Below are 22,743 nucleotides of genomic sequence, written 5' to 3'. Positions count from 1 at the left end.
GGGCGGGACGTTGCTATCTATCCTTTCTGTTTCCTCCTGTTTATGTGGCCCCCTCCAACTACCACAAAACGCATCAGTTATACCCGATGCGATCCCATCCTGAGAATACAGCCGCCCCTGTAACAAGTACAGCAGTAGCAAGTTCCGCCGCTGTGATCTCTAGCCATTCCAATATTGCGTTCTTACACAGATCACGTAGACAGTTTGATATGACGGAAGTGGATCAAACAGATACCTCCTTGCAGCAATTTACGGATTTTAGTAAGGGTTTAGTACCCTTTTGGGGGCCTATCTTCAATAGTAGGGAAATTAGGAGATTGTCTAGAATAGTGGAGAATGTTATTAATATCACCACTGATATTTTAACAAACCTCACAGTGGAACTTCAGGCTACTAGACTTGTAGCGCTTCAAAATCGTATGGTTTTAGATGTTATCTTAGCTGATCGGGGTGGGGCATGCCGTGTCATCGGCAGTTCTTGCTGCGTTTATATTCCTGACTCCGCCCCCTCGGTCCATCTAGCCATCCAAAAGCTGCACCGCATTGCCTCTGAGATGCATACTGAAAATGGGTCCTGGACATTGTCAGGTTGGTTTTGGGGACTCTTGTCCACGTGGGGATGGAAGCTGATGTTGATCTTAGGAGGTGCAGCTGGCATCATCTTTACGTGCTGTGTCTTGATGCAGTGTGGTCCAGCCTGCTGTTCTTACTGTGCTTCCCGTATCACCACGCTGTGCGTTCCAACCCCTGTCGCTGTTAAAGCTCAAATGCTGCAGAAGGAGGTGCATGACCTGATGGCTATCGATGAAGAAATATTCGAGGATTAGCTGTTTGTCGTTTTGTTTAGCTCCACCACGCTAAAAGGAGGGTTTGATGTACCAGAATCGATTTCTGATCACGTAGTATTGATAATCGATATGTTAGGATTAGCATGGTGTCCCTAAACTCACACTGTAGACATGTAAAAAGTAGTATTGCGGTATTTACTTTAATTTAGCTTCACACCACGTTACGCTATATGAATACCATATTATGGCCCTCTTTTGATATCGTGCATGCACAGGCCCTATTCTCACTTAGCTCTAAAGCCTTGCTCCTGGGAAAGAAACCAACTGTTGCAGAAACTGCTGTTTCAGCTCGTTAGACTCGGCAAGGTCATAGTTAGCTGAAGAAGGGCCGATAAGCACATTCCGGGAGGGGTGCAGGGTGGACCGTCTCTGAGAAGACAGAAGGGAGTCACCCGTCTGACCTTGTTGCCTGAGCGAAACCAGGAGCTCTTTGTGTGCCTTATATGGGTTTTCCTATTACTGTACTAGCTTGTACCAATTTGTATTTTTCCATGTTAGGCAATGATGATGCCAACGCAACTGTATATATGTGATGTGCTGACAATGTGCCAGCAGTCTTCTTGGCGGACCTCGTGGGTTAGGTCGCAAGGAGCTCCTCTGGCAGAGTTTGTGTTTGTGTAATAAACGCTTGAACCTTCTACACTGCCGACCGACTGCTTATTGGTAATGGTAAGGGGATTTTGTAATGTAATGATTATTGTTGGGTGGTGATAATATAATTTTCGGTACATCATAGGGTCGCGGAGTGAGCTAAAAAATGATGATGGATTACACCCAGACCAGTTGACTGGGGTTGAGTGCTTGCAAATGTTCAACACTCTGCCCATCATCCCCTTTGGTTTTGCTTTGTTCGCCCTAAGTTGACAGGGTATGCCCAGATGTGGGTCCCTTGATCACTTTGCCACTGGATTCAAGCTAACCTGGCTGATGACAGCAGATTAGCCAGAAACCGGTCCCAGGATGCTTGTTTCTGGTCCTTAATTATTTACAAACAGAATGTCAGAAGCGACACAGTGGATCTATCAAGACAGAAACATCGCTTCAATTACAATTTCATTACTTCAATCTTACACAGTTGTATTATATTCCAAACAGGGCCACCCTCATCTTTAAGGCTGTATGCGTTTAGGGGGGGGGCCTGTTATTGGTAAATGCTCCTGATCACTACCGACCCTAGAGCGATTGCGGGGTACATGTCCTATTGACCTGCAAATCTCTGCCTGGCATGACTGAAGTCTCCATTGCCCCGTCCTCAATCTCCTCCATGTGTGAACCTTTAGGGCCGTTTCTGCAGTGTATCTCTGGGAGATATGACAAAACTTAGCACAAGTGATAAAGGTAACTTTTAAATTGAGAGGTCAACAGGATTTACTTAATCTTATCTGAAAAAAACGATCTGGTCTTGTACAAGGTGTAAAACATACACATTTTCTGAGCACTGTTTTAATGAAAACATGTTAGTGTTCCCTTCTCCATAGGAGTGTGTTAAGTCTTAGTAAATTACCTTTTTTAAACTATTTTTTCTAAACATTTTACAAATAAAAGTTTGAGTCATCATACAATATCCATCCAGTTAATACTGTAAGAGTCACTTCCTATATATGCCATATGTTTGTTTATTGCTTTGAATTTACAACATGTTAACCATACAGGGTAGGTGAATAGTGATAATTGCTAACTCTGTTGACCTATTGATACAACCTTTGGGCGATAGCTGCTTTTTCCTTTTTGACACCGGACCCCCCCCGCCTGCCTCCCGCCGTCCCGCTGGTTTCAACATCTAACCGGCGCGATCGCCGAGCGGAGGTTGGGCCGGGGACTACAACTACCGGCAACCTCTGCAGCCCCTGCATCACCCGACAGCGCCAGGAGGCGCATAAAAAATGGTGTAAGCCCCTGACGAGTGTGGTAACTCTGTTGACCTATTGATACAACCTTTGGGCGATAGCTGCTTTTTCCTTTTTGACACCGGACCCCCCCTGCCTGCCTCCCGCCGTCCCGCTGGTTTCAACATCTAACCGGCGCGACCGCCGAGCGGAGGCTGGGCCGGGGACTACAACTACCGGCAACCTCTGTGGCCCCTGCATCACCCGACAGCGCCAGGAGGCGCATAAAAATGGTGTAAGCCCCTGACGAGTGGGGTAACTCTGTTGACCTATTGATACAACCTTTGGGCGATAGCTGCTTTTTCCTTTTTGACACCGGACCCCCCCGCCTGCCTCCCGCCGTCCCGCTGGTTTCAACATCTAACCTGCGCGACCGCCGAGCGGAGGCTGGGCCGGGGACTACAACTACCGGCAACCTCTGCGGCCTCTGCATCACCCGACAGCGCCAGGAGGCGCATAAAAATGGTGTAAGCCCCTGACGAGTGGGGTAACTCTGTTGACCTATTGATACAACCTTTGGGCAATAGCTGCTTTTTCCTTTTTGACACCGGACCCCCCTCCGCCTGCGTCCCGCTGGTTTCAACATCTACCCGGCGCGACCGCCGAGCGGAGGCTGGGCCGGGGACTACAACTACCGGCAACCTCTGCGGCACCTGCATCACCCGACAGCGCCAGGAGGCGCATAAAAATGGTGTAAGCCTCGCCGAGCGGGACGCCGGGCGAAGCCCGGGCAAAGGGTGGGCCCTCTGTAGCCCTCAGGAGCCGAAGGAGGCGGGGATGGGCCTACTGACTGAAATCTTATCCAAGAACAACCGCACTGCAAGGTATTAAGCTTCTTTTATTTTCTTGTGTTCGAGTATCGGCCTGCTAGCCTGCAAGACTCTGGTTGTGCTCCTGCCATCTCGGGGTCATCCCTTAATCTAGGCCTGATCTAGATAATAGCTGCTATGCATCATGACCTCGACCAGCATTAAGGATCTAAGTGACGCAAATAAAGGAACTTTGGACAATTATGTATTCAGGATTTCCTCTGATAGCGAAAGGGAGAGCACACTTGCAGAACGACGAGCTGAGCGACGTCGCTCTGTTGAACTGATTAAAAACAAACGCTTCTCCCCTGGTCGCTCACAGATAGACAGTCCACCACACATTAGCTGCCCTGTTGATAACGAGGACCCTGATATAACCAATAACAGCATTCCAATCCTTTTACCCCTGACACAGTCAATGTATCCCATAGACTAGTCTCACCTCCTCTCTGTAAATCTCCACCGGAAATAGAAGTTATACCTGATACGCCCTTACCTGTAGCAAAGGCCACACGAAAAAAGCCAAAAAAGTTAAATCAACCCACAGCACAGGGTTCACCGCCAAGGAAAAGAAGGAAAAAAGGGAATGAATCACAGAGGAAAAAGATCAGCCACACTGACTTTGGCAAATCCGCTAAAGCCCCTATACCAAACACTACGATGACCCCTGTAGTAGGAACTCCACCACAACGTCTGACACTTGATACTCCCTGTAAGGACTTAATAGGAATAATGGAACATCTAATCAGAGCATCAACATTGTCACTAATAGAGAGACTGAAAACAATTGAAGATCGGCTCAGAACGTTAGAGGAGACATTAGCTACAAACACAGGGTTAACTAACCAAAATGTCAGGCCCGTACCAGTAATTTCGCCTATGGCATTACCCTTAAATTCCATTGCCCAAAAAGATTAAAAAACCACTGAGTAAAAAAAAACCACAACCTCCAAGGCCAGTCACTGATAAACCACTACATCAGGCCGTACAATATGCAGACAGAGAGACCCTTAGGAGAGAGAAAGTGCTTAAGTCAGGAAATCCACAAAGTAAGCCGGCTAGAAAAACCTCAGATAGGATTACAAAGCCTAGGGGGCGTCAAGTGGAATTGCCACCAGAAGCGGTTCCTCTGGTGGTGATCCTTACAGGAGTCCCAATATTAGAAGATGGTAAGAGGGAAAACCACTCCCAGTTAAAAAACAAGACCACGTATTGGCTCACGCAGAACCGTCCTCTTCCTCCAAACTTAAACGGCGAGATATTACACGTTCGCCGTCTCTCATGGCTTGGTAGCAGAACAAAGGACAAAATGGGAGACATAATTGTCATTAATTTCAGGGATCACAGAACAGTCAGTCACATTTTAAACTGGTTTCCAGAAAAGGGCAACGAATCCATCACGCCCTGTGATCTGACTTATTTTTACCCTAGATCTTTAGTGGTTCCCCGATCCAATTTTAGAGCCAACAATTCTAGAGCCGGCAATCACTTCCAGGCCAACCACCTAATACCCCTCCAAAACCGTTATGAGAGTCTTTCTCGCTACTCCATGTTCGAAGGGATGGAAGGAATTGACTGACTGTGTAGTAATCCACCCTGTTGTAACATCAAATGTTCGGGAAAAAATGCTAGGATAGCTAATGACGAGGCAACCTTGTCACCCAGGGAAGGAAGTCTTGGGATAGCGCCGATAGCAGATAAGCCCCCTATTAAAGATAAAGGAGAAAAAGCCTTAGATGCAATCATTAACAAGGTAAACCCAAACACAGGAATTATTAGGATGATTTCCTGGAACATAGCAGGGCTTTTAAAAAATATGTCTAAGCCAGAATGGAATGAATTTATAGAGGGATTTGACATCTTTATGTTCCAAGAAACATGGAGTACATCTCCCCAATATAAATGTGGATATACAACTTACTTTATCCCAGCTATTAGTAGAGGGTGGGTCGGCCTTCTGGGGGCCTACATATTTGGATTAAAATAGCGCTTAACTTGGCTATCACCCCTCACCCATGGCTATCACATGACATATTGCATATTTCTGCCAAGGGCTATAAATCTTTCGAGCTGTTTAATCTGTATGCACGTGGGACTCCGGGAGGCCAAACGTCATCCACCATAGCTCTGCTTGAGGGGGCGTTGGCAGGTATCCGCCCACTATCTAGTATTGTCATCGGGGGAGATTTTAATTGTACTTACGAACCTTTGGCCACAGATGACATCATGTGTATGAATGAGGATGATTGTATGAAGTCTATCCCGCCGCTGACCCTAGCACCAATAAAAAAAGTGGACCCCGAGAGTGATCCAATTAAATGCCCTAACAGTAGAATATAATCTTCGTGCTTTGAACGGGAGAACATTATCTGACCCAAATGGGGCAATGACTTATAACAAACTCAGTTGTCCCTCCCGCATTGATTATATTTTGCTTGATACTAGTTCCTGGAGTAGATTAGTTGATATGGAAGTTGTACAGTCACAGGACAGCGACCATAATCCACTATGTATGGAAATAAAATGGGGGAGGGAGAGGGATCTAGCAGAGATACCATTAATGATAACAAAAGAACTAATCCCGTCTGATGGTAACCGTAAGCTTAAGTAGAACAAAATATCGGGTCAAGAAGATAGTCTGCTTTCTATTAGAGGATTAGTGGAATCACAAACCAGGGAATTGGTCTCTGAAATGATGGCCCCCTATAATGACAATAATAATTTTAGCCTTGAAGATTCTTATAATACCTTAGTGAGGGAAATCGGATCCTTCATTGTAGTTAAAGGCAATGGAGGCCTAACAAGAAAACACCTCCCACAACCCACCACCCCCTGGTATACGGCACAATGTAGGGAGAAGAGAAGGGAAATAGGAATTGCGATTAAGGGGAAAGATAGTGCAGCTGTACGGCTGGCTAGAAGGGAATATAATACCTCCATACAAAAAGCCAAGAGGGATTGGGAGGAGGAATACTGGCAGGAACTAAAGGTGGCAGCAAGCTCAAAAAATACAATACTATTCTGGAACATGATAAATAAGTTAGATAGAAAAGGAGTGGATCCTCTTGCCAATCATATAACTGAACTACAATGGCATACACACTTTTCTTATCTGTATTATTGTGAGGAAGAAGTGGCTCCATCTTGGTGGGGACAAACCTATCCCAACAACAATGGAACTATATCCACTGAGCCCTTCACAGCCCAGGAAGTAGCTGTAGCTATAAGGAATATAACTCCTGCCAAAGCGGCTGGCCAGGATGGGATACCAGGTGATTGGTATTTACATGAACCCAAGCTGTGGTCAACTTAAACCTTGGTGGTCACCCTGTCCCCGACTCCTGGAAGGGAGCAGAAGTAGTTACAATTTACAAGAAAGGTGATAGGGAGGACCCAGCCAACTACAGGCCGATTAGTTTAATCGATGCTATGCAGAAAGTAGTTGGCGATTGTGAATAGAATAGACAGATGGATAGAGGAGGGGAATATACTCTCCCACTTCCAGGCAGGATTTCGCAAAAATGTGGGGACAATGGATCAGGTCTTCAGATTCTGGGCAATCTATTGGAAAACAGTCACCGTTATGAAGGGAAAACTCTGCCTGGCCTTTGTAGACCTTAAAAGTGCGTTTGACCTAGTTCCCCGCGAAAAACTCTGGAGGGTCTTAATGGACATGGGGTTCCCATGCTATCTTCTGCAACTGATAGTTAAGCTCCACGAGGACAGTTATTCTAGGATTAGGTGGGGGAGCCAGGGGCAGCTAACAGGGAGGGTGTCCGTGAATAGGGGTGTACGGCAGGGCTGTGTGATGGCCCAGACACTGTTCTCTCTCTTTGTTAATGGGGTTGTAGACCATTTGAGGGAGGACAGTGCCGATGCCCCGGTCCTGGCGGGGGAGAAAACACCTACCCTCCTCTTCGCGGACGACACCCTACTGTTGGCTAAAACTCCAACGGGCCTGCAAAAATTATTGGATACATTCAGCCTGTTTTGCTATGAACGTGGACTCACCATCAACACGACTAAAACAAAGTTGATGGTGTTACCCCCCCTAAACAGGGAAGGAAACCCCAGATTACCCTTAATGGATCTCCACTCGAGGTGGTGGAGGAATTTGACTATCTGGGAATCAGGATTAATAGTAAAATGAGGTGGGATTCCCATATAGCCAAGATGTTGCTAAACCTTAAGAGAGTCTCGGGTGCCATCCTGAGGAGCCAGCGATTTTCAGTTAGTAGTGTAGTGTAGTTCCTATCATCCCAATAGGCTCTGCGCATTGGAATAATACCTTCAATAGTATAGGCCTAGACCAGACGTTAACTAGGTCTACTACTGTCGATATTAGACTTAAAGTTTTGGGTTTGCCAGCTTAGCTCAGAGTTCACTAGAAACTTTCTCGAATGTTCAGGAAAGAATTAACTCCCCTGATTAGACAAGAAGGGATTTAGTTTCTGACAACCATAGAACATGACAACTTTGCTCTCCCCTAATCAAGAGTGTATCTCGAGAGTCGTGTGAACAAAAGGCAATTTATTTTACTCAGTCAGTACGTGCATTCTTAGTCTCATCAGATTGTAGAGAAAAGGAAGAGACGGGCGTGTTCAATAAAAGGTGTTATTTATTGATCAGTCTCTTTTCTCATACAAGAGAAATGGATCGATATTATTGCAATACTTATAGCTAAGTAAAGTGCATGCATTAAAAGCAGAAGTATAAAATAATACTGTAAAAACATTGATATGGTTTCTAAGCCATATGAAGGTTTAAAATGAATAAAATAGATTACATACATATATACATTTGACTAAACGTACTCAACTGGTGTTTCTAAATACGCCTACCCCGTGTACCTGACCTAAGTCTAATGCGTGGGCGGGAATAGAAAGTTACAGTTTAAGTTACGTTTGTTTTTGCCAAGTGACTGACTAAAGAATTCTCTGTGAGGGGTTATTCAGTTCTGTACCTGGAAGTTAGGATGAATGAGGGATGGTATCTCTCTCTCTGGTCTCGATATTCCAGGCTGCCTGCGAGGGCTACCCGGAAGCGCCGGTGCTGGATTTCTCGGCAGGAGAAAGCAGCGCGTCTCGTTCTCAGCGCGTCAGGAAGGCGGGGCTGCGCCAGCGGGGTCTGCTCTGCTCTGGGCTTCGGCAAGTATGGCTGCTCCGTCTCGTCACCACCGCGTGTGTTTGCATAGGGCAATATCGGTAATATTTATACCTTTAAGGTGCCGAGATTGACGTAAGGATGGACATAGATACGTCAATAAGGATGTCATACGACCAGGTCGTTAGCACATTCTTTTGCTGAAGTTCTCGGTGAAATCAAAACAATGGCCGCAGGGTTTTTCCCAGGTTGTCATAGGTTTGATTTGTTATGAGAACTCCGTATGCCTTATCAGGGGCTGGAGGAATATCGCTTGTCTAATTAGATCGCAAGCGTTATGACCTAATCAGATAACACGTTCCTGTGCCGTAGTGTGGCTTCGTCAGATAACGGTATCTGCATCATGGGGGTTTGCTGCCTCATGGGCTGACTGCTAGTTAACTTGTTGGTTTGTTAACCAGAATAGGGTCAGGAATAGGGGGATCGATTCAGGACCTATAGGAATACATCACACCCACTCCACGCTAACTATGGACATATTTACTAATCTAGGCATAGTAAACATAGTACAACATACTATAGGGTATCGTGTATACCTTACCACCCCAAAATACATAAATGCATTTTGAAATTTTCAAATATACGGAAAAATTGCAGTCACATGTATTGTATGCACTCAAGCTGTAGAATAATGCTAAAGTAATTACGCATTTGTATACATTATTGCTAATTTGTATATGAAAATTTACACATGAAATGGCTCTTAATACAGAAAAAAGGTTCGAGACCACTTCATCACAGAATATAATAACAATGAACATACCAGCGGGCAGCTAATGTCTATAAGGTATCTAAAAATAGAAATCTTAGTTCTCTAAGAATAGTTCTTACTTTAAGCAGAAGATAGTGTCCCGAAAAATATGCAAAAATATTTTGGGGCTGCTGAAAAAATTGCTGTCCGTGAACTGGAGGGAAAATTGTTCATGTGACTTTATTATTAAAGTTGAAGGCCAAATTCAGGGAACGCCGTGTACGAGCTTGTTCAAAAGTCTCTATTTCTGCTCTGATGAGAACATCATATCATTTAGGCTTTCGAAAAAGTTGTCAACAGCTTCCTGGGAGAGTTCCACTAACTCGGAAATAGGTGTAACCATGCATTCATGCGCATGATTGTCTCCATTGACATTCTGATTTGGATTGCTGACAGAAGGTCGTACCTGATCGATGCTGCTTTCATCTTGTACTTCACTACCCCTTAATCGTAGTGGTGAAGCTTCCACGAATGCCGTCATCAGGATTGGTAGCCTTTGAGGGCAGCACAAAGCGTGAGCCTTGATAGGACTCAACAATGTTTCTGCATCCATTGGCGCATCCGATTGTAGCGTCAGACAGGTGTCTAACACGCATTCTTCTCCGCATAGCAGGCACCTTAATACAGGTAAAACACATCGTTGCCACATAGGTCGAAATGATAGAAACCAAGTCATGTTCAGGTCTCTAAGCCGGGATAGTCCCAGGATTTTTGATATCCGGTCCCGGTATCCAATGGCTAGGATTGTTTCTTCCCTTGTCGCAGGTGTTTTGTCTGTGACATGGTTTGCCATAACGAAAAATAATGACTAGGAATAGGATTCCTGCAATCAGTCCTAAAATGAGGGGAAGTCCGCCAAAAATCGAATGGACGAAGTCTGGAAAAATACCCAGTATGGCTTTGAATGGTGTTAATGCCATGGAAAATACTGTCTTAAATACCTTTGAGACCCCAGTGGTATCAGAAATATTTAAGATTTCGTTCAGGATTTCTGCGAAATGTATGGGGGAATTAGTTGATAACAATGAATGTATCTCTGCAGTCGTCCTTGCGAATTGTAGATCATACGTTTCCTTTGATGACGTGAGCCTGGTAGGCGTCTGAAGAAGCACTGTTTTCATTCTGCTTAAAGTATCTATTCGAATAGAAGTAATTTTCAAGTTGGGCCATGCCCTTGCCTCCCTGTCTGGAAAGGAGCTGGGGAACAATGAGTGTCCACAGCACTTGACCTTCGCAGTCGTAGTTACTAGATAAGGAGTCCCGGGTATAAGACTACAGCATGTGCGGTCTACAATTAGAATGTAACTCCCATTATAGAGTCTTTGAAAGAATGGTTCTATCTCTGTTGCAGGTGCGCCTTGCTGGTGACATGAAAGGTTATTTGAATTCCCCTCACAGGCTCCATGCAAACTAATTCCGTTACACAGAAGTGTGCCGCTTAGTGACATCGCACAATTATTGCCACTAAGAAACACTTTCTGTCCTTTATTACTGACACATGCATGTGAATAGGGCAGGTTCCATGTTGTTTTAATGTACCCCTTTCCCAATTTTTCGTACATGCCAGCCTGTATATATTTTTGGCAGTATTGAAACCTGAAGGTTGATATTGGAATATTAATTATCCCGTGTATTATCCATTCACTGACAGGTCGTTCTGACATTGTCACTGGTAATCTCTCAAGTTTCTCAATGCTCAGGATTGTATAATCAGCTCCCTTTTGTGCCATACTGATTTGTCTATCAGTAAGGTTAAAGATTTGGAATAGTGACGTTGTGTTGATTAAACGCCAAGGCACATAGCCTGAACGCAGATTTTGTAACGTCCAGCCAAGCTGTACAATAGAACGCAATTGAGACTGACCGTGTTGTAACAACAGTAAGTCTTGCGATAATATGTCGATTGCTGAAGACACAATGCTGTCCAAAGAAAAAATTCTGGAGGACAGAGTCATTAACCCATTGTCCACTACAGAAAGTGATTTTTCCAAATGAATACGGTCAATTTCCCGTATTCTCTCTGCTGTTTCAATTTGAGTAACCTTCCAGGCCTCATTATATGCTGCATATACAGAGGCTGCTATCAAACGCTTTTGACGCTGTTTGCGTGATCCCATAGTGAAATCACGCAAGTCAGCACCATCAGTAATTAAAGTTAGGTGTTGCTTAATTTCTGCCAGTGTGGAAGTTTGTAGCCATTGAAGGCATAATTTGCCCACACTGTAGGTTGTTATTATCCCTGGGTGATGTCTTTGAGGATATCTAGGGTCTGGCCTGGTCATTTTGAACCCCTGTGTTTTATTCAGGAATCTGTCTTGACAGTTATTAGTATCTGTGGGCCAGATCAACCACTTTTTCCAATCTGGATGTGTTCTGTTTTGATTTAATACATAGTTTACGTCTATCTCTTCATCTGTAGAGCTATTGCTGAACATTGTTGGCTTTGGAATAGACGGTTTATTTAAGTCTTTGATTTTGGCTAGGCCAAGACAGGTGGTTTGTTGAACAGTGTCATTTAAAAATATAATTTGTTCTGGGATCATGCAGGCTCTAAACAAAGATTCTATACCCTGCACTTGCCATTCTTTTGTACCCCAAACACTTTTCAATCCAACATTTTTGTCCCAATAATCAAAACCAAAAGTATTCATTTGTTCGAAGAATGAGTCTGAATATATCAATTTTGTGTTGGTTATCATGGTCTTTGTCCCTGTCTTATTTGACAATTTGAAATAAAATGTTTCAGCATTACTTATGTTAAAACCTGAAAAATATGAATATTTGTCGTAAACGGTTCTTGAGCTTCCTTTTGGAGGGGTTGCACAATGTTCCCATTGATTATGATTTAAAACATTTCTAGGTTGTGCAGATCTATGTAAAAAATGGTTACCATAGTGGTTATAGCAATACATACTATCATAATTTGTAGAACCCTGCAAATAATCATGTTTGGTAAATTTAGCAGACATCACTAAGTCAGACATCATATTATTAATGCTTTCGAAGTCCCAATCATCAGCAAATGAGTTTGGTTTTACAAAGTCACTCAATGAGATCTTAATTTGGTGTGGATATTTCAGGATTTCGACCGGACCATAAATTTCGTAGTCAGTGTTGTCCCATGCTACCCCACCCGGTATAGGATTGGCTGTGAAGTTGACTGAAGAAAGTTCTCTTTTCTCGACGTGTGAAGATGTGTGTGGTTTGAGGATCAAGTTGATTTTCTGACTTGCTGTGTCCATTTTAGCATATTTTCCCTCAATGAAGCGTCCCAAAGTTAGTACCATGATGAGCCAAAGTATGAGGATAAATGCACCAAAACCCACCCAAAATTCAATCCATGGAGAAATCAGATATGTTTCTTTCAGTTGTTTCAAAAGTTCTTTAGCTTTGTCTTTAAAGGTTTTTGATGATGGCTGTGTCTTTGATTCACTGAAGGCTTCAGAGGAATCATCGAAGTTTATGAAGTAGCCGGATGCAGTTCTGTCAATTGTTCCAATTGGTTCAGGATTACTGTTTCTTGCATTTGCACTTGGTACTTCATTATAGATTGGTGTGTCTCTGCTAAATGTTTTTATTTGGGTTTTCAGAGGTCTAAGTTCCATTGCATTGTTGCATAGTCCTTGTTGTTCTTCTGTAGGCGTTTCGAATGTGATGAGCCTCTTAGTTAGGACCTCTGTACTGGTAGCAAACCTTGGTGTTCTGCTACTTATGTGGAGTCCACTTGGCCTACTATTTGTTATCGGCCACATGATTGTGGTTTTACCAGGTCGATGGATACAACTCGGTTCTCCTTTTTACCAGCAAGCGGCGGTAGTACAACTGATCTTGTCCCGTTGACAGACAAGACAGGAACTGCTTTTCTGTAAGAAGGCCCAAATTCCTTCTTTACCGCGATCTTTTCTCTGACTAGATCCCCGACTTTTGGAATCCAGACAGGTCTTGCTGGGACAGGTGGTGGTTCTTCAGTGGTTGTTGGCTGCTGTTTCAACTTTATGTTGCTCAGGTCTTTTCTTGTTTTGTTTAAGTCCTGCAAAATAGCCAAACGGTCTTTGATATCAAAGCTTTTTTCTTTCACCACTGAAGTCTGACTATCAAGGTCAGAGATCAACATCCTAGTTCCAAATAATAATTCGTACGGACTGAATCCCTTCAGAGAATTTCTTGGCAAGTTATTTAGACTACGTTGGACACTTATTAGATGTTTGACCCACCCAGCTCCCGAACCTAATATCCTTTCCGCTATAGATTGCTTTATGGCTTGGTTTTTTCTTTACACCATCCCGTATCCCTCAGGAAGGAAGTGAGAAGATTCCCGCTGTGCTATGCTCATTTGGCCATGTTTCCCCTCAGGCTGGAGGGCTAGAGTGAAAACAATGGGCAAACGTAACATGCTCTTAGCGTATATGCCATTTAGACTCGCAAATCTTTGTATAACAGTCCAGACGTCAGCCGAGTGCTGGTGATCTACATTATAAGTGGAAACTAGCCTGTATATGTTAATCGCAAGCCTTGTTTTTTACTCTTGATTTTTTCTGGAGTGAAACGACGAGGTATTACACTGTTTCTCTCCCCACTGCGATTCCTGTTGCAGTTTGGGCAGTTTTTTACAAACATGGTGTGGTGCAGGCTCATGCCTGGCCACCAGTACCTTGATTGTAATTCTTCCAGAGAATCTTTTAGTTTGAGGTGTCTGAGACCCTCGCCCATATGTGCGTCTGCGATTAACAAGTTTCTCCTGTCCATGTTTGGAATCACTCTATCCCCCACTCCAGGGATTCGAGCAAAAGGGACGGAGTTTGCATCGATTACGTATGTATAATTGAGTGGATAGTTGATCGGTAGCGCTGAGCAGTCGCCTTTTAATGACGTTTTCACCGCCAGTACTGTTTCACCGTCAATGTATTTTAATGTACGCTTTTTTCGAACTACGGAAGCCGATTTAGTTGCTGCCGCTGTGGCTGTTTCAGCCAATGAATTCCCTGCAACGTGAACGCCATCACGTTGATGACTCAGTGAGTGTGTCACGTGAGTCTTTGGTAGTTCTTTTTGTAAAAGAGCTATTTGTTCCCAGAGCAGTTTCTGCTTTATTGTTGCATCTGTGTCATCTTTGTAACCGTTTTGAATCCATGTCTGCAAATCGTTGTTATATGATTTGACGCAGTAATATGAATCGGACACTATAAGTGTCGGGAATTCGCGATCCGCATTATCTAGCGCCATTGTCAATGCCATTATTTCAGTCTGTTGTTCTGAATTAGTTTCTACTGAGTGTGTTTTTGTTAATAGAGGTCTTAGTTTACCTCCGCGCCACACTTCTTTTGTAATCTCACATGTGGGGTTGTATGCTTGTTCTCCCCAAACGGAGGGTTGAGCATGTCCGTCTGTATAGATTACACAAGCGTAGTGTCGTAAGGGCAGAATGTCGATTGGCAGAGGGAATGTTCTTTCATATTCTAGATTTTTTAATTCCTCTAGTTCTGGATCAAAGTAGTAGTATACTTTGTCCGTTGTGATTGAATTCACCCATTGTATCCATTCCGGATTCAATGTTGTTGTTGGTAAATTACATGGGGTTGTTAATGCCTCAAAGGCTGGTTCTGCTGTTCTGACTGTGATATGTCTACCGTCAGCTTGATCTTTTTCTCTAGCTATTGCGGTTTGAACTGCATGAACAATTTTTTCTTTAATGCTGAATTTCTGTTCAGCTTCTGTGTACAAGTGTGATTTGAATGCAATTGGTACCTTTTCTCCCTCATTAGAGGTCAGGTATGTGAATCCGCATCTTCCTGGGATGACTCGAATCACAAGATTGCGTGTGTTATCACGTGTTTCTAATTTTGTTTTAATTAGCATGTCTGTTTGTAATGATCTCAAAATTTCTGTGTGTATTTGAGTCCAATTGGTTCTTTTAAAATCAGGTTTTATTAGATCATAAAGGGGTTTGACCCTTTCTGCGTAATTTGCAATGTATGTTCTTCCGAAATTTAGGAAGCCTAGAATTGACTGTAGATTTTTTAGTGTTCTAGGTGCTTGGAGTACGGCACATTTTTCTAGAAAATTGTCAGCCAGGCTTTTGCCTTCACTTGATAATTCATATACTAGGAACAGGACTGTCAGATGGGCAATTCTGGATTTTTTAAAGTTGAATTTGTAACCCTCTGCAGCGAACCCAAGTATTATGGTGTTCACTCTCTTCAAGTGAGTATCCAAGTCATCATCTGTTAAGTAAATGTCGTCGACATAAGATAATGCTTCATCATCATATATTTGTAGTAATTCTGTTACTCTCGCTGAGAATACTCCCGGGCTGTTCTTGTACCCCTGGGCTAACCGACAGAATTGTTTTTGAGTGCCATTTATTGAGAACGCAGACAAATATCTGCTCTCTGGTGCTATGTTTTGACAAAAGAATCCATTAGAGATGTCTAATGTTGTTTTGTATTTTTTGCGCACTATGTTATTCATTAGTGCAGCACTATGCGAATTTTGCACTGCAAAAGTTTTGCAACATGAGTTAAGGTGTCGGTAATCCAAAACTAGACGGTATGAATTGTCTGGTTTGGAGACCGGAAACAAAGGGTTGTTCATTTGTGAGGTGCAAGTTTCAATCACCCCCTGGTATTCTAGCTGATCTAGTATTTCTTTTACCTGTTTTTTAGCTTCTTGCTTAATTGGGTACTGCCTTTGTGCAGTAGGTTGTGATTTTAACTGGATTTTGTGAGGAGGAGAGTCCTCATCCCATCCTACGTGATTTTTATATAAAGCAGGAGCTTGAGCAACTGCCCACTTTCTAGCAAGTGTGTATTTTTTATGAATTGGGATATGATTTGAGAAGGCAGGCATAATTATTTCTTCGCCATGAGGGCAATCCCTGACAAACTCTGGTGGCCAGTCTTTTTCAGCTAGAAGGATGTCATAGCCCTTGGAGAGATTATCCCAAAATAGTCCCCTTATTTTTCTAGTCTTATCCCCTTCTATACGTAATGTTATTTCGTATATTTTGTGAGGTTTGCTAACTCTGGTGTCTGCAGTTTCCACTTGAAGATATTCATTCGTGTCCACTGTCTCCAGATGATTCATAAGGACTTTGCGAGCTATGCTCACTTCTGCTGCGCTGTCTAGCATTGTCTGAGCCCATTCTCCGTTTTTCAGTTGTGTCCTCAGTATTCTCGGCATTGTTAACTACCTTGATACTGGCTACCTTCTTTTTTGGAAATTGTAATTTCTTTTTTAGATGAGCAGGTTCCTTGTCTTTGGACTTGGCGTGCTCTTCTCTTTGTTCTGATCGTCCTCTTCTTTCCGATTTCTGCGAGGAAGTCTGAAAAGATTGAGAGGGACGTGTATCAATGTATTGATATCTATCAGGCTTTTTTATATTATCCCTATTTCTAAGGTTATATCTTTTCCCAGAGGGGTCACTCTGGGGTGACCTGTGTCTTTGGTTCGGAGATTTTTCTCTTCGCCTAGGAGACCTTCCTCTGGACTGGAATTTCTTTTCTTTAGGATTGGATTGTTTGTTTGCATCCCAGCTCCTTTTCTGTGATGTTGAATTATTATTAAAAAATATTTTTTCTGGACTTTCAATCAGTTGTGGTTTTACTGGTATTCCACCTAAACTATCTCTACCTAGTTCCTCATAGGATTTTTCTATGATTCTGGCAATTTCAGCTGGTTGGTCTGCTATATCTGTCTCCTTTAACCTCTGGCGGATCGCCACGTTTGCTGCTTCTCCCTTTATGTTGGCTAATAATATAGCCGAGACCTGCTTGAAGTCTTTTAGTAATTTCATACCAAGAGTTAAAGCGGGTTCTGGACCATATTCGTCTTGAATTTGTTTTAGCACATCTGGTATTACCGAAATGGATGGAACACCGTGCGTTTTTGTGTAGATGGAAGCAAAGACTGTACCCCAAGTGTCACAGTCCTCAATGTGTGGTGCGATTCCCATTGGAAGACAGATAGTCAGAATCCAGTGTTTTTCTAATGGGGTGGTGTCAGGAAACACCGCCTCTATTTGGGTGATTTTCTGTGCCAACCAGAATGGTATTTGTTCCCGTTTAGCCGGTACTTTACCTAGGCAGGATTGTATGTTCTGTGGTGTAATTTTATTTGTGTTCCCCTGGTGAGGGGTCAGCTGTGGAATTTTAATCGCTGGTTGAATTGTTGAAGTCCGCATCACATACTGGACTAATTGTCTGTGTATTTTTATTAGTTGTTTTAGCTGTGTTAAAAGGTTTGCTGCAGACATCCCATCGATGTCTGGATGTGGTGTGTATCCGGCTAGGACCGGCCACGTTGCTCCTGGTCTACCTAAAGGACCGAGCCTGGTGATGTGATTATTATGTTTTAGGGCGCCATCAAATAAGAGCAGGTGCTCTTGAAATTTGAGTGGTACTTCCACCTCCTCGAAAGGAGTGTACGTTTCAGGAGGTTCCTCTATTTTGTAATAGTGGAAGTACTTTGTTACAGCATTTGCTGCTGGAAAATGTATCCATGAATAGTATACCTCTGTCTGCCGATATTCGTGTGCCTCAATTACGAATATGACTGTGCCACCTCTAGGTGTCAGTCCATTTTCTATAAGTTTTAAGGTTATAGATTTCCTTTTGATGACCGGGATGAGTATTATATCCGGGTCTGCTTCTTGCATAGTAGCATCAGCTGCTGCGAGTTCAGTTGCTATTCTAACTGTCTCTCTTTCTTCATCACTGTCCATTTTACCGACAGGATGGTTATTTTGTTTGTTTGCAGATCAGGTTTCTTATGGAAACAAAGATTAGATGCACAATATTTTGGAACTGTTTATCCTTCAACGTTGACTAAACCAAGTACCATAGATAGGAGTTTCCTCCTGCGAGGTTTGGCGGATATTTACCTTTCACCCACTCCAGACATCTTTGGAGTATTATGGGAGAAAGGGGTCTGAGTGAGAAAGCACGACTGAGTTACTTTAAATGTCTTACGTTAGTTTTATCGCCCTTTCCAAACGCGTTGGGCGCCATGTAGTGTAGTTCCTATCATCCCAATAGGCTCTGCGCATTGGAATAATACCTTCAATAGTATAGGCCTAGACCAGACGTTAACTAGGTCTACTACTGTCGATATTAGACTTAAAGTTTTGGGTTTGCCAGCTTAGCTCAGAGTTCACTAGAAACTTTCTCGAATGTTCAGGAAAGAATTAACTCCCCTGATTAGACAAGAAGGGATTTAGTTTCTGACAACCATAGAACATGACAACTTTGCTCTCCCCTAATCAAGAGTGTATCTCGAGAGTCGTGTGAACAAAAGGCAATTTATTTTACTCAGTCAGTACGTGCATTCTTAGTCTCATCAGATTGTAGAGAAAAGGAAGAGACGGGCGTGTTCAATAAAAGGTGTTATTTATTGATCAGTCTCTTTTTTCATACAAGAGAAATGGATCGATATTATTGCAATACTTATAGCTAAGTAAAGTGCATACATTAAAAGCAGAAGTATAACATAATACTGTAAAAACATTGATATGGTTTCTAAGCCATATGAAGGTTTAAAATGAATAAAATAGATTACATACATATATACATTTGACTAAACGTACTCAACTGGTGTTTCTAAATACGCCTACCCCGTGTACCTGACCTAAGTCTAATGCGTGGGCGGGAATAGAAAGTTACAGTTTAAGTTAAGTTTGTTTTTGCCAAGTGACTGACTAAAGAATTCTCTGTGAGGGATTATTCAGTTCTGTACCTGGAAGTTAGGATGAATGAGGGATGGTATCTCTCTCTCTGGTCTCGATATTCCAGGCTGCCTGCGAGGGCTACCCGGAAGCGCCGGTGCTGGATTTCTCGGCAGGAGAAAGCAGCGCGTCTCGTTCTCAGCGCGTCAGGAAGGAGGGGCTGCGCCAGCGGGGTCTGCTCTGCTCTGGGCTTCGGCAAGTATGGCTGCTCCGTCTCGTCACCACCGCGTGTGTTTGCATAGGGCAATATTGGTAATATTTATACCTTTAAGGTGCCGAGATTGACGTAAGGATGGACATAGATACGTCAATAAGGATGTCATACGACCAGGTCGTTAGCACATTCTTTTGCTGAAGTTCTCGGTGAAATCAAAACAATGGCCGCAGGGTTTTTCCCAGGTTGTCATAGGTTTGATTTGTTATGAGAACTCCGTATGCCTTATCAGGGGCTGGAGGAATATCGCTTGTCTAATTAGATCGCAAGCGTTATGACCTAATCAGATAACACGTTCCTGTGCCGTAGTGTGGCTTCGTCAGATAACGGTATCTGCATCATGGGGTTTGCTGCCTCATGGGCTGACTGCTAGTTAACTTGTTGGTTTGTTAACCAGAATAGGGTCAGGAATAGGGGGATCGATTCAGGACCTATAGGAATACATCACAGTAGACCTATCGCTCCGGCTCTTGCTGTGTATGAAGGAAGGGCACTGCCTTCTGCGACATATGGGGCAGAATTATGGGGTGGAGAAAATGTCCAGGTCTTGGCCAGAGCAGAGAATAAATGTATAAGGGAATTAGTTGCCTTACCGGCCTCAACCCCGCTGAAACCACTGTATCTGGATATGGGCAAACGCTCTATCTCAGATGTAGTTCATTTGCGCCCGTTGCTGTTCTGGGTGCGCCTAAGGAGGACCCCAGAGCTAGCAAACTATGCCCTGGTGTTGGATGAACTGATTACACTGAACACCGGTGGTAAAATACATTGGGTAAACAAACTGAAACAGATGGTTTTGAAGTTGGGTTTGATTGAATCCTGGATTTCCCAGTCCCCACCCCCAAAACAAGTAATAAAGAAAATCCATTGGGAGTGGGTGGAGGCAGAAGAACAGAGGAACCCAAGCTGGGGTACTTTAACCATGCCGTTCATAGAACACAAACCAATTAGGAAGCTGGAACCTTTTTTAGATCTCATCAGAATACCTAGAGACAGAGTGATCTTTCTAAAGATGAGGTATGGAATTTTACCACTTAACTATTTCACTAAAGGTTGGAAAGGCTCAAGGGCCCCGAACGGTGCATGCCCTTGTTGTCCCTGCAAAACAGAATCCCTTCCACACTTCCTGTTTGGCTGTAAAGCTTATAAGAGGGCAAGACATAGATGGCTGAGACCAGTTTGTAGGGAGCTGCGGGTTAGAGATTTCCCGGTTGCCCTCTGAATTATTATAACTAACACGTCTCCCCTTTTTATTGTTTGTGGTGTGGCAAAATACTTATCAAGTGTTTGGCTTATTCGCATGAGGATATGTAATGCTATTAATCCTTAGACCCTCTAGATACGGTTATTAACTAACAACATTTTTAATATTGATATATTTAGTATTGTCATGTAATCTGGTTATGTTTTATGTTTTTAAATGTATATAGTATTTTTAGCAATTTTTAACATGAAATGTACATTTTTAGCTTTAATGTTTTATGAATTAATATACTTTTATGATATGACAATATCGAATAAAGTATCAATCAATCAATCGATAATTGGTATGCAAAATGTATGTTAATCGTTTGAACAAAATAAATACATGTTTTGAAAAAATAAGTGCTTCTAAAGTATCCGTCATTTCTCTGTCTAATAAACCCCACTCAGTTAGGATTCAGTAATTTAGGTGCCACTGTTTTCAATCACCCTGCCTATACCTGCACATTGATAGTGGAATCAGTGTTTAGAACTGCAAACAGCCTATATGACTAACATAGCTTGAGATCTTAATCTGGCTTTAATAGTTGCACTAGAGTAGATTTCATCATCTGCTCTGAGCAGGTGGCAAATATCAGTGGGTGGTGCAGGTCAGGAGGGTAATAGGGGAGGAGCATCTGTGGCCTAAGCTGGAGGGAACATCGTCTGCCCCCCATGGTTCTAGCGGGGTTGGGAGGACTGTGCAGTGCCGTACCCACAGCCATTGCTTCTCTCCAGCTGTGGTTTTACCACATGGGGATTTGATGTTTTTAGAACTGTTAATTTCAGATCCAGAAACACCATACCACTTGAAATGTGGTTGCACAGCATATCCTTTTGGGAATACTGCCCCATCATACTAGTATTGCCGACATAAATGTAGGCGCTTTCTTCCACACTGCAAGGTTTCCTCTTTTTTTTCAAAAAAATAATATACACTATTGTATCATGAATGAATACCTTTTTCATTTGAAATTTCAAGAAAACCTCATGTGTTATGTCCAGCTGACTGTCTAGAATGTTGTGATATTGTAAAATCTATTCAATCAGATCCTTAACATACTTTTCCTAATCTTCTGTCTTGATTTCAGGAGCAATGCCCAAGATCCGTTGTTTATTCGTTCATGATCTATTTTCACAGTCCTTCAGCTTTCCCGGTAGACTTTTTTGTTGAAGTTCTGCATCATGCATTTTAATCGATAGCCCAGATTGTATTTGCAATTGAACAGCTGCTGGGGTTTTAACATTTATTTTTTAATTTCACCAAGCAAAGTATTCAAGTCTTCTTAGTTGTCTTTGTTTCAGATGCATTCTCTTCAATGGCATCTCCACTGAAGGACTCAGAGGACTCTTTTTGTTTAGATCGTGAAGTCCTCTGAGACATGTTGCGTGTTGTAATGGTTCTTTCAAGTTGGGTACACGTTTCTTTTTTCTTCTGAATGAAGGCAGAATTAAAAACAGTTACCGGACCACACTTTTACTGTGTAATCTCACTGCAAGTTGTGCCACATAATATATCAATCTCTATTTTTCAGTATTGCCTCAGGATTGCATCAAAGTAATGTTAGCCTTTGCAAGGCATATACAGCCTTATTCATCAACGGGCCGTTTTGCGAGCCCCTAATAGCGATTCATAGCGAATCGCTATTAAGGACTCGCAAAACGGTATTCATGTAGGAATTGCTAAATAAATAGCTATTCCTACACATTCCTTATTTGCGAGTAGCAAATTGCTAATCGCAAATAAGGAATAACTCCCCATTTATTCCTATGGGCCAAAAGGCCCATAGGAATGAATGGGGAGTATTCCTTATTTGCGATTAGCAATTTGCTACTCGCAAATAAGATAGCGATTTAAAGGGTGCCAGGGGTGTCCAAAGGACACCCTGTAGCACCCCTTAAATGCAAATTGAAACTGGTGTTGCGCACACACATGTCCAAAGGACATGTGTGTGTGCAACATGCAACTTAGAAAAATGCTTTTAAAAGCATTTTTCTACGTTTTTGCTATTTACCGAGAGGTCTGACCTCTCGGTAAATAGCAGCCCGAAATTGAGAATTAGCCATTTAAAAATGGTTGATGAATTGCATTTAAGGAATCTCAAATAGAGA

Source organism: Lissotriton helveticus, chromosome 6 (genome assembly GCF_964261635.1).
Source record: "Lissotriton helveticus chromosome 6, aLisHel1.1, whole genome shotgun sequence".
In the NCBI taxonomy this organism is placed as follows: Eukaryota; Metazoa; Chordata; class Amphibia; order Caudata; family Salamandridae; genus Lissotriton; species Lissotriton helveticus.
The sequence above is the reverse complement of the archived record's forward strand: the minus strand, read 5'-3'. Positions refer to the sequence as shown.